General features: G+C 46.4%; 1 long non-coding RNA gene across 1 annotated transcript; it reads right to left on the bottom strand.

Annotated features, from left to right (window-relative positions):
* Window positions 1–1625: 1625 nt before the first annotated feature.
* LOC129080649 (uncharacterized) lies at window positions 1626–5585 on the bottom strand. Its single transcript, XR_008530191.1, has 3 exons — window positions 5505–5585; window positions 5021–5321; window positions 1626–2080 (listed from the first exon to the last, which is right to left on the bottom strand). It is a non-coding gene; the product is annotated as an uncharacterized LOC129080649 (long non-coding RNA).
* Between the last annotated feature and the right edge of the window lie 317 nt (window positions 5586–5902).

Genomic DNA, 5902 nt, shown 5'->3' with positions numbered 1-5902 from the left:
CATTTCTCTCCTATCTTCTCTTCTTGGGTTCCTTCCTTATTTCTTTATCTTTCTCCCACAGTGATTTCTAAAGGGTATGGATCATTGGATGTCAGCAGGGAAAAAGATAAGCAAAAATTGCTTTCATTCCATTTTCAATTAAAAACACATAAATTCATTTCTCATAGTTTGTCAAGGGGTCATGCAGACTATCCCATTTATTGGCACGAAGATTTGACATAAGGGCCCAGTGCTGGGGGTGGAGTAGGCGAGTTTACTAGGAGTGGGGGTGACAGAAGTAGTAGCAATTGCAACTATTGTTGTATCTAAGGAGTCTTCGGAAATGACCACATTATTTGAGCAGACCTCTATTGCCTTAGTAGAATTTGCTGGCATGCTTTACCAGTATGATCATTAAAAACAAATAAGCAACTTTCTGTTTTAGCACATGCTTGGGAAACGCCCCTTGAGGGGGAAGAAAACCCCAAAGGAATAAAACTTGAGCCTCGGGTGAGTCTTCCTCTGGTGAAATCTCTCCTTGGCCAGGGCTACTCCTACAAAGAAAGGTGCAGTGCCCTCCGATCCTGGTTTGTTTTTTCTCTGCCTCTTCTCTGTCTGTGAAGTTCCCAGGGGCCTCGTGCTTTTGTTGGGTACTGATAATAGACTGGGATGGAGTATTTGGTGGGGCTCCTGTTCAGCGTATTTCCAGTCTGGAAGATGTGGCTGAGAGTGGGTGTGAGAGATGGGGCCCCAGTAGCCCAAGCAACCTCCATTCATACAGTGTGTCAGATCTTTTTCTTCATGACATAAGTAATCTGAAATCTTTGGTTGCAAGGAGCAGGAATGTACCTCTCATTAGCATAGACAAATGAGCCATTTATTCCACACCTGGGCAGGACACTGAGGTACCTCAGACATAAAGGAAGAGCTGCAGGATTCAGGATCCCTTCTCATCGCTGTTTGCCCATGTCTGCTCTTCTGAGCTTCTCTCTGACTGTTAGTTCATTTCAACCACTTCCCAGAGACTTCCGTATCCCAGTAGGGACATGGCAACTGGCAGTCCCTTCTTAGCAACCTCTGCAGAAAGTAGGTGCCTTCCTCCACACCCTCCCAATATCCTTAGCTCATTCCCCTGGAAGGAATTTGAATTTCCCTACTTGGGTTATGAGCCATTGTTGTCTGTACACGGACCATCAGACTTCGTTGGCCTTTGGCCATGTGCCCACCTCTCTAAGCAGGGCTTTAGGGCCAGTCACCAGAGGGAAGAGGATGAGAATGTTTGCTGAAGAGACACCAACCAGTAAGTACTCTTGTAGACACAAAAACCTAAGGTGAGAAGCTCCCTTTTCATTGTTACAGTGCCCATCAGAGCAGTGGCTGTAACCTCTTCCTTCTGGGACTAATTAATAAATGGGGCAAGAACTAGTGCTCTGTGAAGTTTAGAGAAAAACAACAGCAGCAACAACAACAACAACAAAATTTATTTGGAAAAATTGACCAGAAGTGGAAATTCCAGTGATGTTTACGTAGTGGGAGAAGGATAGTTTTACGCCCTGGGATGAGGAAGGGATCCCTTGTTTGTATTCAAACTTACGAGAGAGCTATATATGGCAGTGGAAAGAAAGTATGAAAGGGGTGTAAACAGCAGGTGCTTAAGAGGAGTGGGGAAATGTGGTGGGAAGAGGGAGGAATTGGGGAACTACTATATTACCTAAGGTAGGACTTGATTGAAAATTTCTGGTATTGTGATTCTGTCAACAGTAGAGTCACTGCTATATCATGTAGGGCCCTAGCCATCTTGTCTACTGACAGGTGAGGACCACCCTCTAAGACTTAGCCTCAAAGCCTTGGGGAGTTCCACTTCCCAGAAAGGTGGCAGGTTGTAGGGGTTGGTTCTGTGCTGATGCGGGGGCCCAGGGCTCAGAGGACAGATATTGGGCCGGATGAACAGAGGGACCAAAACATGTCCTGGATTCACTGTCCCAGAAGGATCAGGGTCAAGGGACAGGGTTGGACTAGGATCCATCGCAGCCCTCTGAGTTTTATCTTCTCTTTTCCTCAGGACAATGGGAAGAATGAGGTTTTCTTTATCTTGAAAAGACTTTGGAAAGAACAAATAATGCTAAATAAGCTAAAGGAAATAAATAAATAACAACCAGTAATTTACCAAACTACACAGAATTATCTAATTATAAAGCAGGAAAGAAAAAGAAAAGACTAGGCAGGTAGGAGATACAGAGAACATCTAAGCAGGGGCTACAGGGAGATAAAGGAGTCAAGATTTTATTAGCAGGAGAGACAACCTTCCCCTCTTTCTCTCAACTCCCTCCCAGATGATCAAAAGAGGAAAGGCCGTCTAAGTGGCTCCTTCACTCTGACCTGTGAGGATTCAGCTATGGAAGCTCTCTATGCACCACTTAAGCCACATCAACAATGCAAAACCAAATCACGGAAGGAAATAAAAATTTATCAGTCACTTGTCAAATGCTCCTGAGCCAGAGAGGAAGGCTTCTGACCCCTGGAGGCCCCTGCAGCCTGGAGAGTCCTTCTTTGTGTTGCACATTTCCCCCTGAATGGAGGCTGTCTCAGCAATGTGCAGACAGCTCCTGGGTTCATAGTAGTTTGCATTTGGAGTGTGTGTGTTTGTGTGTGTGTGAGGGTTCCTATGTCTCTGAATGTATCCTGCATTGCTGGGCTAGCCAAGGTGGACACAATTTCATGCCTGAGGTGGGGGCCCAGCCTGGTAGTGGGGGGATGAATGTACATGTGGGTGTGAGCCCACCCGGAATCGGGCCCAAGGCCACTGGGGGCCTGTCACCTGCAAGGCTCATTATAGAGGAGACCAGGTGCTTGGAGTGTCCTCAAAGCGATACAAAGTGCACTGTCATGAGTTTGAAAAATATTCCTGCAAGAGATATAAATAAAGACTCCGAGCCCAAAGCCAAGGTTTTAGAAAGCCATCCTTAAACACAAGATAATTTATAGCCACTGCTCTCTTGTCCTGTGGATGACTCAGCTCTCTTAGCTGGAGCAGGCCCGGCCTGCTCCAGTAACCTCTGGGTTTGGCTGACAAGGAAGAGCTAAAGCAGCTCCAAGGAACCCGGAGGGCTAACCACCAGGCTACCTGCTTCTCTCTCCTCTTTTCCTTTTGGACAAATTCCAACAACAATGTGGATGACTGGCTCTTGGGAGCTGAGAAACAGAATACTTGGGTCTTTCCAGCTGCCTGGCCCTTTGGGAGCCTCTTAAACTGATTCCTGGTACCTCTGGGGTCTGGTGGGTTCTATGACCCACAGAATGGGCCTGTCTTCCAGCTCTGAACTCACCCCTGGGAGGCAGCCGACTGAGAACATAGACCCACTTAAAGCTACAGAGTGGTTCTCAGTCTCAGAGATTCTCGAGCCCCATAGAAAGAATAGGGATGAGAGCACTTTTCTCTTTTACTTAAAAAATAATATACACAAGTCAAGTGTCAAAAAATGGCTGAGAAGGGGGGCCGATGGTGATATGCTTGAACGTTGTGGTGAATTTGCAGTGGGAGGCAGTCCGAAATGAACACAGTTAGTTTTTTCATCCTCTCTCTCCTCCTTACCTCCTCCCTCACTTCTTTCATTATATTTTTAGCAGCCTCTCTGGCCAACCACGCCTAAAGAGACAAATACAAGTACAGAGAGTGCTTATCAACACCAAAGGATGTTTCTTTTTCTTCTAAAAACCTTCCAGGAGTGTGGAAAGGACTGGAAGTGCTTGAAGGTCTTTCAACCTCATGCCTCACCCCAGCTTGGATCTCAAGAACGTTTTTATGCCAAGGCCCATGTGCCAGACTGTCCAAGTGTAGGGGGAAAAAAAGCACAAACATTATTCAGGGCTATGTTAAAAATAGTTTAGCTCTTTGATTAAATTGCTAAACAGCCCTGAGTCAAGTTTCCTCTGCTCTAGCTGGTGAATTTGTGCAATTGGCCTAATTTTAAAACACTTCCTTGCACATTATCGGTACTCAATAATTGAATAGATGAACAATTTCTTAAATCTGTAACTGCCTTCATTCAACATGCATATGCAGAGCCTCTGTGTGTGTGTGTGTGTGTCTGCTTCTACTAGTGTGTGTCGACAAAGGGAGTTGTTGAAGGTTTAAGTGAGTAGGCACTGGGGTTTGGATGCCAAGTGAGGCCCAGGCCACTCCACATGTCAAAGTAGGGCAGTCAAGAGGCTCGACCTCTGGGCAGGGCAGTGGCCTTGGTGTCCACTGCCGCTTGGTGCAGAAATTATTGCTCAAATACATTGTCCAGCAGGGGAGGCACTGCGTTGGGCTTGCAGGCACCTATTGTATATAGAATATGTTTGTGATACATAAGATTTTCTTTATTTTGTTTGTGATAAAGAAACACCTTTTAAAGAGAAAAAAAGTCAGTGGCCTCAAGTCAGCCAACTGAAAACACACACACGCAAGCACACACGCACACACACACACATGCATGCATTCTGCCCGCCCCCCCCCGTCCCCCCGCCCCCCCGTCCCCCCGCCCGCCCCATAGCTGCACAAACTGACTTTGTAAATGATGGAAAGCAGAGGACCTTGGTAGCCGTATAAGTGAAACCACAGAATTCCGGCCTGGCCTGGCCTTGTTGGAAACAGACGGCCTCCTTCAGACTCCAGAGCTCAGTCTTTTGAAGTCTGCCTTCTGCCCCTGCCTCCTCTTCTTTCTCGTCTTTCCCTCTGGGAGTTGTTTCCCACTTTACATCTGTTTCTAGAGCCCCCTTCTCTTAGTCACCTGTCACTTCATATTATCAAAATAAGAAAGATTGCTGCCACTCATTCATTTGCATGGTTTGATCAGCACAAATGGACTGATCAGCACATATAGATTAGACACATGCAGATTGATTAGACCCCTGAGTTTTATGGACAGGAAACACCTAGTGAAGAAGAGACTCTCAAAAGCACACAGTTATTGAAGAGCAGTAACCTAATCCCTTAAACTGACTGAGAATTGATCTATAATTATTGTTAAATAAGAGCCATAGGGAAAATTCCACAAACCTGCCAGTGAGGAACTTGAGGTTGCACAGAGGTTGAGTCAAGTCAATCTTTCTGTCCTTTTGATAGCTGATCAGTCTGCTTGGATCAATGCTATTTGGTTCTGCTTCCAGTGGTTTCTTCCACATTATTTGAGATACACACACTGTACTCAGAATTCATAGACCTAGCTGGGCCCCCCTGACGTCATCTGTTCTCTGAAGTTCTCAGCAACCAGACAAAGAGCCTCAGCCCGTCAGTCCTGACTCTGATGGATATGGGGGCTCGTCGGTAAGAAGACCAGGCTTCTGGATTTCTGGTTTTTCTTCCAGAAAGAGAGAGGGAGACAGAGACAGAGAGAGAGAGAGAGAAAGTGCAAAGTCAAACCTGGAAGCCCCTGCTACTCACATGCACATCCATTACCTGATTTTTTGGGTTAAACTATTTAAAGACATAAGCCATTATTGTGGGTGCAGCAGGGGACTCATGGAGCCACAAATATACAGACCTTCTGTTTCTTGGGTTAGGGCTGGAAGGAAGGCAAATACACATGAGTGTCTCTTGCTCAGACTGTGTATGCACACATGATGGGGTGGCCTTTGGCTGAGAGCAACATAGTTCTGATCTGACGGACTTGTAAGATGGTGTGATCATGTGTGTCACAACCCATGCCGAAGTCCCAGGGTCCCAGACACATGACTACCTTGTGAAAGAAAGATCTGTAGACTCTGGAGAAAATCCAGATGAGTGCTGAGGGAGAGAATGAGGGAGAGAGTAGAGCAGGAGCTGCCCACATTTCACATCCAACCTCTACCCTCCTTCCTACCTCCCCGCTCCCCTCCCCAAGGCAGAATAGCCAAGGGCATGTGCCAGACCAGAGCCAGCTGCTTCTGTGGCCTGTTTATA

This window comes from Pteronotus mesoamericanus, unplaced genomic scaffold, assembly GCF_021234165.1.
Source record: "Pteronotus mesoamericanus isolate MK-2021 breed Mesoamerican mustached bat unplaced genomic scaffold, CSHL_Meso_final contig_90, whole genome shotgun sequence".
In the NCBI taxonomy this organism is placed as follows: Eukaryota; Metazoa; Chordata; class Mammalia; order Chiroptera; family Mormoopidae; genus Pteronotus; species Pteronotus mesoamericanus.
The sequence above is the reverse complement of the archived record's forward strand: the minus strand, read 5'-3'. Positions and strand labels throughout refer to the sequence as shown.